This window comes from Populus alba, chromosome 11 (assembly GCF_005239225.2).
Source record: "Populus alba chromosome 11, ASM523922v2, whole genome shotgun sequence".
In the NCBI taxonomy this organism is placed as follows: domain Eukaryota; kingdom Viridiplantae; phylum Streptophyta; class Magnoliopsida; order Malpighiales; family Salicaceae; genus Populus; species Populus alba.
This window is the reverse complement of record NC_133294.1, coordinates 10,732,221-10,751,121: the sequence shown is the minus strand read 5'-3', so window position 1 is coordinate 10,751,121 and position 18,901 is coordinate 10,732,221. Positions and strand designations below refer to the sequence as shown.

Below are 18,901 nucleotides of genomic sequence, written 5' to 3'. Positions count from 1 at the left end.
TTTTAATCTTAGAAGGTCTGCAAGAACTAAGCATATACCTAATTACTTGCAGCAATATTATTATGGTAATATTACTCAGATTCCTTCAGCAAATCCAGCATCTTTTAGATGCTCTTTCTCTGGTAGGCCCTATTCTATATTCCCCTTCTTGTCTGATTCTAGATTATCTTTTAAACATAAAGCTTACTTATGCTATTTCATCTATTTTTGAACCAAAGTCTTACAAACAAGCTAGCTCAATTCCTCATTGGCAAACTATCATGACTAATGAAATTAAAGCTATTGAGAAAAACCAAACTTGAGATCTTGTAATTTTGTCTTGAAACAAAACTGCTATTGGTTGTAAATGGGTATATCGAGTGAAATTTAAGGCTGATAGGAGTGTTGAGAGGTACAAAGCTAGAATAGTAGCTAAGGGCTATAATCAACAAAAGGGACTTGATTTTTTTTGACACCTATTCTCTTGTTGCAAAGATGACAACAATTAGAGTTCTTCTTACTATTGCTGCTATTAAACAATGACGTTTACATCAACTTGATGTTAATAATGCATTCTTGTATGGAGACTTAAATGAGGAGGTTTATATGCAATTGCCACCAGGTTGTTCCACTCCAAATGACTCTCGGGTTTGTAAACTCAAATAGAGTTTATATGGTTTGAAACAAGCTTCTAGACAATGGTTCTCCAAGTTGTCTTCATCTTTACTGCATTTTGGTTTCAGTTAGGCAAAGTCAGATTCCAGTCTTTTCATTAGACAAATATCAACCAACTTTTTGGCATTGTTAATACATGTTGATGATGTTATCCTAGCTTCTAATGATCTTGTAGAAATAACTATTGTGAAAAGGTTTCTTCATGAATCTTTTACTATAAAAGATTTGGGTGAGTTGAAATACTTTCTAGGCATTAAAATAGCTAGATCTGATAAGGTAATTTCTTTGCCAATGAAAGTATGATTTGGATGTGTTGGAAGACAGTGGTTTTTCTTGTTTTAAACACGCTAGCTTTCCTATGGAATCAAATTTGAAACTCACTGCTAATGATCCTAGTCCTTTATTATCTGATCCTGCATCCTATTGAAGACTTATTGGTAGACTTCTTTATCTCACAATCACAAAACCAGATTTATCATATACAGTCCAACCAGTTTATATCCAATCCTCATACAATGCACTTACAACTACAAAGAGAGTCCTTCGATATCTTAAGGCAACCCCCGATCAAGGCTTATTTCTCAAAACTGATTTTGATTTGCATTTAAAGGCATATTCTGATAGTGATTGGGGTGGTTGCATTGATGCTAGGAAGAGTGTTAGTGGTTTTTCAGTTTTCCTTGGGATTCTCTAGTATCTTGGAAATCAAAGAAGCAACCTACTATCAGTAGGTCCTCAGCAGAAGCTAAATATAGAGCTTTAACAACTACCACATGTGAGCTTCAAATGTGAGTTTATTTGTTGGCTGATTTCAAAGTAACACATTCTTAGGCTGCATTGTTATATGCTGATAGCAAACCTACTTCAGAAATTGCTTCCAATCTAATACACCATGAAAGAACTAAACATATACAGAAAGGTTGCATCTAGTTAGGGAGAAATTGCAAGAGGGTTTGATGAAAATCATTTATATACCTTCCAGGTTTCAATTGGCTGATATTCTCACCAAACCTCTCGGTTGTCTCAATTTTCATCATCTTCTTAGCAAGTTGGGAATGATAAATATTCATTCTCATCTTGAGGGGGGATGTTGGAATATACAGAATGAGATTGATAAATTAGAGTTTAAAGTCTGTAGCTAATCAGAAAGTAGTTAGTATTTAGAGTTAGTTAGAGTTTGTTACTAACAAATTAAAGTTAGTCATACCAGCTGTAAATTAGTTGAAACTTCTGTATATATCATCATCTTGTAAACAAAGGCTACTGAATATAAAAAGAAAGGAGAATTATTTTCAATCAGAATACATTTTTTTCTTCTCTCAAGTTCATATCTCTGTTTTGTATTTTACACTTTTGATGAGAAAGTCCTCTAGTGAAGTCTTGAGAATTTTGTAATCCTATTTATAGAGCATGTGTTTAAAGATCAAAATACATTTAGCATGAGCCTTTTTTTTTTTTTTTGGTAAGCTGACTTATGAGCCTTTTCTAGACATTCTTAGACGTGAAAGGTGAAGTAGCATTGGCATTTGAGCAACAAAGTCAAAGAACATAGTTATGTGGCTACCCTAAGAAGTCTAGGTTGGTGGAGTTGAAAGGTGAAAAATTTTAAAAGCGCTGGAACAAAAAGAAATTGTAGTAATGGAAGGTGTTAACATGGCTGAAGATGAAGCACATCATCGGAGATGGAATGACAACCTCTCTATGGTTTGACAATTGGCATCCTCATAGCCCGCTCGCTGATACTTACGGTGAACGTTTCATCTATGATTCAGGTATGAAACACAACGCGAGAGTGAACGTGCTGATTAATCACTTAGAATGGAGAATTCCTATCACTCATGCAATAGGCTGGCACCCCATTATAGAAGCTATTCCTTCCACATCTACTCCTAAGGGGAAAAAGGATGAGATTGTTTGGTTGGATTCGCCAAATCAGAGTTTCTCGGTCAAAGTAGCTTGGGAACAACTAAGAATTCATCATCAAATGGTTGATTGGCATGGCATCGTGTGGTTCAAGAATGTTGTCCCAAGACATGCATTTCTTCTTTGGGTGGCTATCCAACAGAAACTCTCAACGCAGGATAGACTTCATCGGTTTGGTATTCATGGTCCCAATAGGTGCTCACTCTGTCTCCGCAATAATGAAGATCACAACCACTTGTTCTTTGAATGCTCCTTTACGAAAGCATTATGGTGGAATGTTTGTGACAGATGCGACATTCCAAGAATGACAAAAAGCTTGGATGAATGGATTCGATTGGCCACTGTCTCTTGGCATGGCAAAAGTTTTGTCAACTTTTCTCGTAAACTGGGTTTCGCAGCTACAATGTATTGTATTTGGCAAGAATGGAACACAAGGATCTTTGCAGATGTGTCTAAAGCTTTGAATTTGGTTTTTGATCAAATCAAATGTATCATTCGCGATAAGCTTGTTTTGATGAGGAATGTTCAACAAACAGATGAAAACATAAGGATCCAAAGACTTTTGAGGGTCAATAATATAGACTCTTAATTTGATGTTTAGCTGATTGTTTTTTGTACCCGTAGCATATCTAGTTGTCTAAGTTTTTGTTTGGTTATGTGGCTAGCCTGTAGCCATTTGTTGGTTTTCAAATCTGTCCACATTGTAAATCTTGGGTATGCCCATTATATTCTTTGTATCATTTTCTTTTAATACATAAGTCAGCTTACCAAAAAAAGAAGGTGTTTGGGAGTGTGGTTGCAGTTGCTTTTCAAAGTATTTTTTCATTGAAAAATATATCAAAATAATATTTATTATTATTATTTTTAAAAAACTAATTTTGATATTAGCACAACAAAACGATCTAAAAACACCAAAAAATATATATTAATTTAAAGAAAAGAAAAAAAGAAAAGAAAATTTTTTTTCAAAAAAAACTTTTGAAACGTAAAAATAAATATTTTTTGCAAAGGCATTTTCAGTGGAGTAAAAGGTTGGTCATGGGTGATGCTCTGTCAGCTTATCTCCGTGAACTGCAAAGACTTTGGAGAGGATGGTGCCTCATTTGATGGGATCTTAATAGCACTGAACCATCTGTTTTCATCATTTTAAAAATGCAAAAAGAAATTAAGGTGTACATGACAATGGTTGCAACAAGAAATAACTCTTGATAGAAGCCTTTTTTAAAGTAAACCCACCAAACAAGAGCGGTTGGCAAGCAAACTTTCTACAATTATCTCATGTATGACCCACATCTTCCGTTTTGTCCTGCAGTTATTGGATGGGAGTGGTATGGAGGGAAAAGAGTAGGAGTGGATACTCGAGGGCTAATAATCCTTTTGTATAGCAAAATCAAATCAAACCTGGTTATATTTGAAAAAATATTAATAATCTAACTAGAAAATATTTTGATGAAATAATATAGTTTGGTACATGTCGTGATTGATAAGTGATGCGAACCTCATGATCATGTGGTCACGCAACCCATACACAAAGACATCAATTCCCAGAAAGCCAAGAAAATCAGGTTTAATAAAAGTGTGACACAAAATAACTTGTACCTAGGCAGCAACACTATTAGAAACAAAGATCCCCACCTAACTGATGCGAACCTCGTGATCACGTGGTCACGCAACCCACAATCAAGATTGAGATCTGATCCCGGAAAGCCAAAATAGGTCTGATATGAGTGCGACACAATGGAAACCTGCCCCAAGGCACCAACACTATTGGAATGAGTAGAATGATGCCACGAAGCCAGTTAATCTTCGATAAGTCAGATTTAGTTCGTTCAAGAACTGAAGAATGCAAGAATCACTCTCACACGTTAAAACTGAAAAATTCAGAATAATGTTCATCCAAAGCTGTCGAAATTGTGGCTTACATGAGTTTAAATAGTTCTTGAAAAATTAACCCTAATGGACCTCTTATGTGGACTTATATGAGGTCCACTCAAAACTGGCCCAAAACCCTAAACTAAAAAGCCCATAACCTGATCCAAACAAGCCTTGGATCCTAGCTGAAAACAAACTATTAATTAAGCCCAAACATGAAAGAAAATAATAAAAATAAGTAACTTGTCATTAAATACCACCAGCCCTTCTTTCCTTGTGTAGCTAGGATGAATAAGGAATCCTTATAAGAAAAGGATTCTGAAACATTAATGAATCCTTGCCACACCAGGAGATTATATTGCAACTCATTAAAGATCCTTGTGGAACTAGGAAATTCCCAAAACCAGCTCCCACATCCTTGGAGGAAAAGAATCCTAATCAAATAGGAAGTCCACAAGTCAAATGGAAGTAAATAACAAAATCCGTACACCCTCTGTTGACCAGTATTGGGGTGCCTTCCTGAACTCCGATTGACCTGCAATTTTAACCCAAGGTAGTAATATATGTCTGGAGAGTCCACATAAAATATTAGCCCGATCCAACGGTCGGATTGAGAATTATAACTGTTGCCGTAAACCTAGACTGTTGCGCTTTTTACGCCAAAATCATAATCTGACCCTACTTGGGTCGTATCACAGGGCTGAACCGTATCACCAACGAATATTAATTTGTGAACGAGAAGTATAAGGATGACACCACGAAAACAGTTGTTCTTTGATAAGTTGTTTTTCAGTTCTTTAGAGAACCATGGAAGGGAGATTATCTCACCAACACACACACACACACAAAAAGTGCGGCAAACAAGAAGATTTATTAATCTGAATTGTCAACCCTTACTTTTCTGGTTATGCCCTTATTTATAGTGACTCCAAACTAAAATGAACCATAATGGACCCCTTATGTGGACTTATTTTTTTTTTTGGTAAGCTGACTTATGTATTAAAAGAAAATGATACAAAGAATATAATGGGCATACCCAAGATTTACAATGAGGACAGAAACGAAAACCAACAAATGGCTACAGGCTAGCCACAACAAAACAAAAACTTGGACCAACTAGATATGCTAGGGGTACAAAAACAACCAGCTAAACATCAAATTAAGAGTCCATGTTATTGACCCTCCAAAGTCTTTGGATCCTTATGTTTTCATCTGTTTGTTGAACATTCCTCATCAAAACAAGCTTATCGCGAATGATACATTCGATTTGATCAAAAACCAAATTCAAAGCTTTAGACACATCTGCAAAGATCCTTGCATTCCGTTCTTGCCAGATACAATACACTGTAGCTGCGAAACCCAGTTTACGAGAAAAGTTGATGAAACTTTTTCCATGCCAAGAGACAGTGGCCAATCGAATCCATTCATCCAAGCTTTTTGTCATTCTTGGAATGTCGCATCTATCACAAACATTCCACCATAATGCTTTCGCAAAGGAGCATTCAAAGAACAAGTGGTTGTGATCTTCATTATTGCAGAGACAGAGTGAGCACCTATTGGGACCATGAATACCAAACCGATGAAGTCTATCCTGCGTTGAGAGTTTCCGTTGGATAGCCACCCAAAGAAGAAATGCATGTCTTGGGACAGCATTCTTGAACCACACGATGTCATGCCAATCAACCATTTGATGATGAATTCTTAGTTGTTCCCAAGCTACTTTGACTGAGAAACTCTGATTTGGCGAATCCAACCAAACAATCTCATCCTTTTGCCCCTTAGGAGTAGAGGTGGAAGGAATAGCTTCTAAAATGGGGTGCCAGCCAATAGCATGAGTGATAGGAATTCTCCATTCTAAGTTATTAATCAGCACGTTCACTCTCGCGTTGTGTTCCATACCTGAATCATAGATGAAACGTTCACCATAGGTATCAGCGAGCGGGCTGTGAGGATGCCAATTGTCAAACCATAGAGAGGTTGTCATTCCATCTCCGATGACGTGCTTCATCTTCGGCCATGCTAAGGATCTGAGCTTTAGAATCTTTCCCCAAGCCCAAGAGCAGCTTCCTGGCGCCTTGATTGTCCAGAAATTCCTACCTCGCAAGAGATTGGATCTGATCCAAGTAGACCAGATTGAGCCGTCTGAGTCATTGCACAAGTTCCAAATATGTTTCAACAAGGCAATCTTGTTCCATTCTGCTATCCTTTTTATGCCTAGCCCCCCCTCCTTTTTTGGAAGACATACCTGATCCCAAGCCACTTTAGCCCTGGTAGTGCTCATATCTGAACCTGACCAAAGAAAGGATCTCATAATTTGCTCAACATTTTTCACTACTTCCCCAGGTAATAGGAATAGAGATGCCCAATAGACCTGGATGGAGAATAAGACTGAGTTAATCAGTTGTACTCGCCCTGCGAAAGAGAGTGTTCTACATGTCCAATGTCGAACTTTGGCGGTAATTCGATCCACAAGGCCCTTACAATTAACAGCCTTTAGTCTGGACGAGATAAGAGGCACTCCCAAATATTTCATAGGAAGCTCCCCCTCTCTAAACCCAAGAATACTGATAATCTGTTCCCTCTCAGCTCCTAACAAACCGCTCAAGAAGATGTCACTTTTGTTTGGATTTGGATATAGACCTGATAGAACCTGAAACTCTGTGAGTACATTTTTGATCATACGGATTGAATGTACATCCCCTTTGCTGAATATCATCAAGTCGTCGGCAAAGCAAAGATGAGAAATTCTGTCCTTCTTGCATCTCCAGTGGAACTTGAAGTTTTGGTTGGCACTCATATTGCAGAACAGCCCTGACAGGATTTCCATGCATAGGACAAACAAATATGGAGATAATGGATCACCTTGTCTCAGCCCTCTCCCCCCTTGGAAGTAACCCGCAAGTTCACCGTTGACGTTGATTGAGAATTGACATGATGTAACACAAACCATGATCCAATCAATGACTGTTCTAGGGAATCCCATTTTTATCAACGTAGCATCAACGAAATCCCACCGAACAGAGTCATAAGCCTTCATCAGGTCTACTTTCATAGCACAACGAGCAGGACCCGTAGTTGTGTGATAGCCTTTCATTAGTTCCTGAGACAAAAGAATATTGTCGCTGATTCTCCGTCCAGAGATAAAAGCTGTTTGATACGGACCTACTAAGGATGGTAAAACAACTTTCATTCTCCCAGCTAGAATCTTCGCGATGCATTTGTATACTGTATTGCAGCAAGATATAGGACGAAAATCTGTCAACCTCGTAGGATTAGCAACCTTAGGGATAAGGGAAATGGATGTAGCATTCATTTCTTTAAGCATTCTACGAGTCTGGAAGAAGGAGCTAACAACGTTGATTACATCTTCCCCCACTATGTGCCACATTCTTTTGAAGAAACCTGCATTGAAGCCATCTGGACCAGGAGCTTTGTTGTTTTTCAAACTAAACATAGCATGCTTAATCTCCTCTCTTGTGACATCTTGTGCTAGTACATGCTGTTGAGTTGCCGACAATTTGTAAATAATTGCCGATTGCATCACTTCCTCGTTCAGGACCCTAGGCATCTGTTTCACTCCCAATACACGCTGGAAGTATGCAATTACTTCTGATTTGACTGCCTCGTGTCCTTCAGCGACTTCTCCATCCTCCCTTGTAACCGAGAGAAGCTTATTTCTATTCTGTCTACCATTTACTGATTTGTGAAAGTAGCTAGTATTCTGATCCCCCAAGCTAAGCCATTGTATCCTTGCCTTTTGTCTGAAAAAACACTCTTCCACCCTGACAGTAGAAGCATAGTTACGAACAGCATCTCTTTCTCGCATACGCAATATTGGATCCTCAGGCGCTGTATGCAGAGCTTGTTGAGCCCTATCCATGTGATCTTTTGCATCTTTGACTCTATCGGAAATATTGAAGAAGTGAGTCTTATTGAAATGTTTAAGTTCCTGCTTTAGCTTCCTTAGTTTGCAACACAGTTGATACATTGGACACCCTCCTGAATGCTGATCCCATACTTTCTTCACCAAGGGCATGAACTCGTCATGATCCATCCACATATCGAAGAATCTGAATGGTTTCTTTATGTTCTGAACATTGCCAGTGACTTTTACCACCATGGGAGAATGATCTGACATACCAGCAGGCAAGAATCTCGCTTCCGACAATGGGAAGCGCATATTCCACTTCTCATTCACAAGCACTCTATCTAGTTTCCGCATAATCATATTCTCAGGACATTGGTTCGTCCAAGTATAATGCATACCTGAATACCGAAGATCATCCACTTTCGCTTCACGTATACATGTTTCCAATCTGTCCATATGACCAGCCCACGTAGAAGACCCCCCTAACCTCTCTGACTGGTTGCGTATAGCATTAAAGTCGCCCATAAGAATCCATGGGGTTGACTCCCATCCATCACTACGACTCACAATATCAGACCATAAAGCCTCACGTACAGATGCATTATTGTCTCCGTAAATGATTGAAGTATTAAAACAGATATTGGTAGCTAATATCATGACAGAAACATGGATAGCCTGGTCTGACATTCCCAGAACATCCACCTTCACCAAATCAGCATTCCAACAAACCCAAATACGACCACGACAAGAGAAATCATAATTATACAAGAATGACCAATTACGCAGAAGAAGTTGCGAAACATTATCTTTATTCCTGTCTCTAACCCGAGTTTCAACCAAACCAAAAAAAACCATCCTCTCTTGATGGATGAGCTGACGCAGTTCTGAATGCTTTATGGGATCATTCAAACCTCTAACATTCCAACATCCAATAATCATAGGGAAATAGAGAGGAGTACCAAACATCAACACACGGATTACCTTGACTTGCCCCCCCTCGAGGAGCCAGATTTCTTACTCTTCTTTGAAAAGCCTGGAGAACCCGTTTTCTTTTTTTCTAGAGAGTCTCTAGCCTTGCTAGCTAACTGATTAATAAAAGTTTCCCCGTCAGAAGAAATCGGACTTTGCGGACTTGTTGGGATCAGTGACGTCGACTCCTTATCATCATCTTCCTTACCTGTACCACCTCCCATAACTCCAATATCAACATTCACCTCATGACTAACAGGGTTCATGGTTGCATTACAGATGGTTGAACTTTGATCTAAAGAAGTACATGCATCCCCTTCCTCCGGCACCATGTCTGCTCGTAAGCTCTTCAAAATAAGAGGAGAGGTAGGATTTTCATCTTCATAACAACCAGCATTGGGCACATCTAATGTTGCAGATTCATTCGTATTACAATCAGCACTCTGTAAAGCAGATGCTAAACAACCATTCTCATTACAATTAAGCTCTTTAGATGCCAAACAATCATTCTCACCAATCGTAACACCCTTATTTCGTTTACCAACTACCTGCCATTGAAGCTGATTCTGCTTATTATCTGCATGTTTAGAGTTCACAGCTCCTATTTTCCTTTTGCCCTCTGCCCCCATTGTACGATCATCAACTTTACTGGTAGCACATATCGCTGTGGTATGTCCAAAGACATTGCAATTATTGCACCTTGAAGGAAACCATTCATAATCCGCTGAAATTGTTATGAATAACCCATTTGGACAACGAAGGTCGTATTCCTTCACCAGCGTTTTCGAAGCTTCTATCTCAACGCAAACTCTTGCGTAGCTAAGCCTTTTACGCAACAATGTAGTAAGGTCAGCATGAAGGGGAACCCCAATAGCACTCGCTACACAACTCAGCCCCTTAACAGTCCAATACTCGAGAGGAACATTGTAGAGCTTAACCCATACCAGAACTCTATCCAGATCATCTTTCAAAAATTGCATGTTCGGATGCCAACGTTTAAGCACCAAAGGTCTGTTGGCCATGTGCCATGGGGCTCTCTCCAGAACATTAGTGGCGCGATCGACAGAATCAAAAGTGAAGAGAAAGAATCCATTATCAGAAGATAAAACTTCGGATAGACCGTGGGAGCCCCATATTCTTTTAGCAATAGAATTAACAACAGGATAGGGTAATTTCTGACCCACGAAATGACCAACTAGAGTGGATTTCCAAAGTTCACAGCCATCCTCAAACACATCAAGTGGAGGAGCTACGGTCACACGACCATCAGTTATTGCGGGGGGAGCAAAATGCAAGTTACGGACTGGATTCATATCAAGGGACATCCTACCCTTATTTTCATCAACATCAGAGCCCTTCAAAGCATTTAAAAAATTCAATTTGGGGCTAAGGTGTAGCTGTTCTTGTTGCTTAGACCCAACCTTCAACTCATCACCTTTAGAACCCAACACAGGATTCATGTCATGACTATTTAGCATGTCTTGGAGCTCTAATTGTAAAGTATGTCCAGATTTAACTCCATTGTGTTGTTCAATGTCAGAGCTAACCATTGGAACAAATTTGACAGCAGAACACAAAGACAATTTGGCAGCATACAAATACTAGAAAAAACTCAGTCCAAGAAGCACTAATAAGCAACCAGCACTATGATTGGAATACCGATCAGTTCAAACATCCCAACGGTTCAAAGGAAGATACACATGTTATGTATAACATATTCAAAAATCAGCACAGTTTAACGGTTGGATCGCCGCAGATCTTAATTATACCGAAACTGACCTGAGAATGACGACCTTCTGTTGAACATGTAGACAACGTTGCTGGAGGCTTAATTTCTAATCTCCACCGTTCAGAATGTGTATCATAACCCGATGCATCACATATCCAAAAATAAGCTTGATCCAACGGTGGAAGAAGGAGAAATATGCCGGCGGCTCTGACTATTCCGAGAAGGATTTCTCCAGAAATATTCAAATGGCTGGCTTCCGCAGGAGGAATCCAATATGGACGATCCCTCTGGTCAGAATGTAGGCAATATAGATGTTCACAACATACCAAAAAATAGTCTGGATCCAACGGTATAACAAGGCAAAACTGGCCGGCGACTCTGACAGCACTAGGGGGTTTTCCAGAAAATTTCAATTGTCCAGATTTCTTAAACGGCGGAACTTTAGAAGATCCCTCCGGTCAGAATGTAGACAATAGTTCAGTTCACAACATAACCAAATCTTGGCTTGATCCAACGGTGGTCGCCGGAGATATGGCTGTTGGAGCACCGCCCCTTTGAATCTTTCCTCTCTAACCTCTCTCTAACCGATATCCAAATGACCTTTCCTTATGTGGACTTATATGATGCCCACTTACAATTAAACCCAAATAATATAAATAAACCCTGAATTAAGAAGAAAATAATAATAAAATAAATAAATCTGAATTTAATATCCTAAATATGATAGGATCAGAGTTGTTGCCCTTTAGAAGTCCCATATGCTTTAGGAGAATCAAATCTGAAGGTGGAATTAATTGTGAAATCTTCTTTCCTTTTTGTAGCTAGGATGAATAAGGAATCCTTGTAAGAAAAGGATTCTGAAACATTTATGAATCCTTGCCACACTTGGAAACTACGTTACAGCCCATTAAAAATCTTTGTAGAATTAGCAGATTTTCAAAATAAGTTGCCACACCCTTTTAGGAAAAGAATCCTAGCCAAGTCCACAAGTTAAAAGGAAGTAAATAACAAAACTCGTACAACCTCTATTGACCCATGTTTGGATGCCTTTCCGAACTCCGATTGACATGATATTTTAACCCAACATAGGACAACATGTCAGGAGACTCCACATAAAATTTTAACCCGATCCAATGGTAGGATTGAGAATTATGACTATTGCTGTAAAACTGGATAGTTGTACATTTTACGTCAAAATCCGAATTTGACCATGCCTAGATCGTATTATAAAACTTCTTATTTGCCGCAATTCTTGCTGAACTAGAGGGAATTAGAGGAGTCAACATGCCTCTTGGTGAAGATGGGGTAGGTTAGGGGCAAGCATTTAATGCTACATGTTTTTGGGCATATCTTAGCTACATATCTGACTATTCAGAATGATAAGGCAACCGGAATGGAAGAGACTAAGCTAAAAACGCTGGTTGATAGGACTAACTCAAAGTATAATCTACCTAACAATCTTGAACGTTGGAAAGAGAAAGAAGAGAAATCATAATACTATGCCTAGTAGCTCTGGTGTAACTAAAGGGACACATATAGTGAATGACAAGGTGAATCAGGCTTGTAGATTGCATTATGGATCATCCAAGCAGTTAATTGTTGAACTTTCAAAGTAGTATATGTCAATCCTTGCCACAAGAAAATATTGATCCAAAAGTTTGCATGAACACAAGTGTCTTAACTTACCCGGGTTCTTAGGCCACGTATGAAGATTGTATGAAAGCTGAAGTTGAGAATATCACAGTAGATAATGTTTCGGATGATGATAGTCCGAAAGCAACAAGCCCTTCTCTGCAATTCCCTTTTTTTTCAACCAACACCGATAACCAACTAGCAAGTAAAGCCAAAGACTCTTGAGGATAGGTAGATCAAGGGATTAGATGTTGTGATAATAAGAAGTCAGGCTCCTTGTGCAGCGCAATTTGAGGTAATTTTGTGTCCGTAGTTGGTTTCAACATTCTTTTGTTTTGTTCACTATGTTTATTGGATGTTGGAATATCAGATGTTTGAATGATCCTGTAAAACATTCTGCTTTTCATTGTATTGTACAAAAGCATTCGGTAGCTCTTTTTGGTTTAGTTGAAACTCATGTTAGGGAGGTGATGCGAACCTCGTGATCACGTGGTCATGCAACCCACAATGAAGATTGAAATCTGATCCTGGAAAGCCGCAATATGTCTGATAGGAGTGTGACACAATGGAAACCTGCCCCAAGGCACCAACACTATTGGAATAAGTAGAATAACACCACGAAGCCAGTTAATCTTCAAAGCTGAAAAAATTCAGAATAATATTCATCAAAGCTGCCGAAATTCTGGCCTACATGAGTTTAAATAGTTCTTGAAAAGTTAACCCTAATGGACCTCTTATGTGGACTTATATGAGGTCCACTCAAAACTGGCCCAAAACCCTAAACTGAAAAACCCATAACTCAATCCAAACAAGCCTTGGATCCTAGCTTAAAACAAAGTATGAATTAAGCCCAAACAAGCCTTGGGCTGTAGCTAACAAAATAAAATAAAGCCCCAAATATTAAATCCATGTTCTATCATGAGAAGAAGAGAATGAACTAAAATAGTACAGAACTGATTGAAGGCTTATTTATAGCCTTCCATGCTTCTAGTGGACGTGGTGGATAGCTCTCAAGCTCTTGTATGGATGAAATGTCATTGCTAACATCAGAATTGGAGTAGGTGGTTCGCATGAATGATGCGAACCTTGTGATCACTTGGTCACGCAACCCACACGCAAATACACCAATTCCTGGAAAGTCAAGTAAATCAGGTTTGATAGGAGTGTCACTAGCACTATTGAAAATGGAAACCCCCACCCAAAGCTTATAGATTCGCGAATGAGAAGTATAAGGATGATGCCATGAAGCCAGTTGTTCTTCGATAAGTCATTTTTAGTTCTTTAGAGAAGAACCAAGGAAGGGAGATTATCCCACCAACACACAACAAGTGCATCAAAGAAGTTTATTGATATGAAAATTATGTAACCTTACATGTTTGGTTATGCCTTTATTTATATTGACTCTAGACTTAAAGAAACCCTAATGGACCCCCCTTAGGTGGACTTATACGAAGCCCACTTACAGTTTACCCAAATAAGTAATAATAACCCAAAAACTAAGAAGAAAATAAGAAAAATAATAAAAATCCAAAAATTACCATCCTAAATATGCTAGAATCAGATTTGTCACCCTTAAGAAGTCCTACATAAACTAGGAAAAATTTGATTTTGAAAAATTTGTGTTGCTGCCCCCTTTCCTCTGATGTCCCTGATTAGCTTGGATTTCCTTGTTTAACTTGGACAAATAAGAAAACAAATTTCCTCCTTTGTTGCTGATTTAATTACTTTCCTTCCTATGTTAGGAAAATCATTAAATAGTCCTACCCTCTTTAGGATTAAGATATGGCCAACTTCCTTACTTAATTAGGAGAATAAATTGCTGACTTTTTATCCTTATAGCATTAGGGAAAAAAAAGCTTAACAAGGCTGGTATTGGGCCGGATAGATCAACCCCTTGTTCCACATGAATTGGGCTCTTCTTGGACCTGAACTAGATGAATTAAAGGCTGTCCTTAATGCTCCTTAAATGTCCCAAGCCCCTCTAAGTCCATCTTGCTTCTTTAAGCTTCTTCGCCCTAGCTTTTGTGATTGGCTCAATTGGCACCTCTAATGGATCGTTGGCATGATTCCGCATCATCCCCTCTTTCTTCAAAAGGATTCGACCTCGAAACATCGCCTACATCAAATAGAGTAAGATCATAAACATTAAAGGTAGCACTAACACCATACTCACTAAGCAAATCAACTTTATAAGCATTGTCATTGATCCTCTCAAGGATCTGAAATGGCCCATCTCCTCGTGGTTGTAGCGTTGATTTCCTATGGGCCGGAAATCTCTCCTTGCGCATATGCACCCAAACCCAATCGCCGGGCTGAAAGGCAACATGTTTGCGCCCCTTATTGGCTTTGGTCGCACACACACAATTCCTCTTTTCAATCTGTTGCCACACACTCTCATGGAGTGTCTTCACCACTTGTGGTTTATGATTACCGTCCAAACTAACCCTTTCATCAACAGGCAAATGAATCAAATCCATTGGAGTTAAAGGGTCAAATCCATACACAATTTCAAATGGTGAAAATTTAGTAGTAGAGTGCACGCTACGATTATATGCAAACTCTATAAATAGCAAACAATCTTCCCAATTCTTTAAGTTATTTTGAATGACAGCACGCAGATGTTGTGTGAAGGTCCTATTAACTACTTCGGTTTGTCCATCTGTTTGGGGGTGACAAGTAGTTGAAAAAAACAGTTTAGTACCCAATTTTCCCCATAACACCTTCCAAAAATAGCTAAGGAACTTGACATCTCTATCAGAAACAATGCTCTTAGGGACCCCGTGAAGTCGTACTATCTCCCTAAAGAACAAATCAGCAATGTTAGTGGCATCATCGATTTTATGACATGGAATAAAGTGTGCCATCTTTGAAAACCTATCAACAACTACAAAGATTGAATCCCTACCCTGTTTTGACCTAGGTAAACCTAAGACAAACTTAATGGAACACACAATCAACTCTCTTTAAACAAATATCCATCAAGTCTATAAAACTTCCCAAAAGCCGAAGTTTCGCAAGCATTGTAAACATTAGCAAAATCACTATCATCCTTGTACAATTTTTTTGTGTGTTCAAATCCTAGAAATCTACCATCCAAAGTAGATAAAAGAACATACCTGCGCGAAAGTGCAACAACCACAATGTTTTATTTTTCTTGCTTATACTTGATCACATACATAAAGGTTTCAATAAATTCCACCCATTTGGCATGTCTCCTACTCAACTTACCTTGCCCTTTTAAGTGCTTCAATGATTCATGATCAGAATGTATCACAAACTCCTTGGGCCACAGGTAATGGTGCCACGTCTGTAGAATTCTTACCAAGGCATAGAGCTCCTTGTCATATGCAAGGTAATTCAAAGTTGCCCCATTAAGTTTTTCGCTGAAACACGCAATGGGCCTTTTATCCTGCATTAACACAGCTCTTATACCAATACCTGATGCATCACATTCAACTTCAAAAGCTCTTGTAAAGTCTGACAAAGCTAAAACAGGTGCCGAACAAAGTTTATCTTTCAACAAATTAAAAGCCTTATCCTATTCATCATTCCATTTGAATCCAACAGACTTTTTTAACAATTGTAGTTAAAGGTGCAGCAATAGTACTAAAATCTTTTTTTTTTTGGTAAGTTGACTTATGTATTAAAAGAAAATGATACAAAGAATATAATGGGCATACCCAAGATTTACAATGTGAATAGAAACGAAAACCAACAAATGGCTATAGGCTAGCCACATAACAAAACAAAAACTTAGACCAACTAGATATGCTAGGGGCACAAAGACAACCAGCTAAACATCAAATTAAGAGTCCATGTTATTGACCCTTCAAAGTCTTTGGATCCTTATGTTTTCATCTGTTTGTTGAACGTTCCTCATCAAAACAAGCATATGAAAAGAAAGACAGCCTCGTAATTCTGTGAGATAAGGAACATTGATTGTAGAGAGAGAAAGAAAGACAGTGATTCAGTTCGTTGTTGAAGCTTGATCTCTTTGGTTCACCGTTGGATCGTCACCATATTTGAGTATGTTGTCCATCAGAACATGCTCTACATCTTGACCGACGGGATCATTATTTCAATCAATGATCTGAGAGATACTGGCCTCGTAATTCTTTGAGATAAGGTGAGTAGCTGCATCTTTTCAGTGGGGTTTCTTTCTGGATTTCCAATACTAGCTATAAACATGATAATCTCTCATTAGAGCTTTGCTCTTTCTAGTATTTGTTATTGCCATAATGTCTTTATGTTTTGGTGTGGAATCTATTCCAATGGTCAGCTGTAACATTAAACAACACAATGAAGTTAAGTCTGGACATACCTTAAGATTAGAGCTAAAAGATATGTTGAATAGTCATCGTATGAAGTTTTCTCAGTTTACTAGTGACCATCAAGCTGATTCTGAAGCTAGCATAGAGAAATCCTCTACTCTTCAGGCTCCTCATGTTGTTTCAGAAATGAATCATGTGCTGAGTTCTAAAGTTGATGAATTGAAGGTAGGGTCTCAGCAACAAGAAGAACTAAACCTTAAGACAAAACTAAAATTTTTAAATGCTTTGAAGGGTTATGTGGTTGATGTCAAGGAGGGTAGTAAGAACATTGATTTTAATCCAGTTCGAAATCTGCATTTTGAACCCCCGGCTATGACTGATGGTCGTATAACAGTAGGTCCTCCGCGTGATATGTTTGACGATGGCTGTGAACTTTGGAAATCCACCCTAGTTGGTCATTTTGTGGGTCAGAAATTACGATATCCTGTTGTTAATTCGATTGCCAAAAGGATATGGGGCTCCTATGGTCTATTAGAAGTTTTATCTTCAGATAATGGTTTCTACCTTTTCACTTTCGATTCTGTTGATCGCGCCACAAATGTTCTGGAAAGAGCCCTATGGCACATGGCAAACAGACCTTTGGTGCTTAAATGTTGGCAACCGAACATGCAATTTTTGAAAGGTGATTTGGTCAGAGTTCCAGTATGGGTTAGGCTGTATAATGTTCCTCTTGAGTATTGGACTATTAAGGGGCTGAGTTGTATAGCTAGTGCTATTGGGGTTCCCCTTCATGCTGATCGTACTACATTGTTGCGTAAAAGGCTTGGCTACGCAAGAGTTTGCGTTGAGATAGATGCTTCAAAGACGCTGGTTAAGGAATACGACCTTCACTGTCCAAATGGGTTATTCATAACAATCTCAGCTGATTATGAATGGATATCGTCAAGGTGCAATAACAGCAATATCTTTGGACACACCACAACGAAATGTCTACTAATAAAGTTGCTCATCCTACAGTGGTGGAAAAGGGTATGAGGAAAGTAGGAGCTGTGATCTTTAAATCTGCGGATAACAAACAAAATCAATTTCAATGGCAGGTAGTTGTTAAACAAAATAAGGGTTCTATAAATGGTGAGAATGGTCCGTCTGCATCTAAAGTGCATAATTGTAATGAGAATGAGAATGGCTGCTCAACATCTGGGATACATACGTCTGATTGTAATGATCATGTGACATCAGATGTGTGCAATGTTGTTTGCCATGAAGACAAAACTCCCACCTCTCCTCATATTTTGAGAGACATGGAGCAGGAGGAAGGGGCTACATGTACTGTTTTAGAACAAAGTTTAGTCATCTCCAATACAGATGCTTGTGCGATCGTGAACCAGGTTCTCTCTACTATTAGCCATGAGCTGAATGTTGATGTTGCAGCAATGGGAGGTGATATAAATGGAGAACGAAATGATAAGGAGCCGACGTCACTAATCCCGACAAGTCCACAAACTCCGAATTCCACCGATGGGAAAACTGTTAATCAGTTAGCTATTAGGGTTAGAGACTCTCTGGAGAAAAAGAAAAAGGGTTCAAAGAAGAATAAGAAATCTGGTTCCCCCGCAAGGTGGCATGTCAAGGTAACCTTTATGTTGTTGTCTGTACTCCTCTCTATTTTCTTATGATGATTGGATGTTGGAATGTTAAAGGTTTGAATGACCCTATAAAGCATTCAGAATTGCGTCGGCTAATCCATCAAGAGAGGATGGTTTTTTTTGGTTTCGTTGAAACTCAGGTTAGAGAAAAGAATAAAGATAATATTTCTAATCTTCTTCTGTGTAATTGGTCCTTCTTGTACAATTATGATTTCTCTTCCCGTGGTCGTATTTGGGTTTGTTGGAATGCTGATGTGGTGAAGGTGGATGTCTGCGGTATGTCAAACCAGGCTATCCATGTTTCTGTCACTATATTAGCTACCAATATTTGTTTTAA

General features: G+C 38.7%; 1 pseudogene; it reads left to right on the top strand.

Moving 5' to 3' along the window:
- LOC140956081 (uncharacterized) overlaps window positions 1-18,624 on the top strand; it is a 51,940-nt pseudogene extending 33,316 nt beyond the window's left edge.
- The last annotated feature ends 277 nt before the right edge of the window (window positions 18,625-18,901 follow it).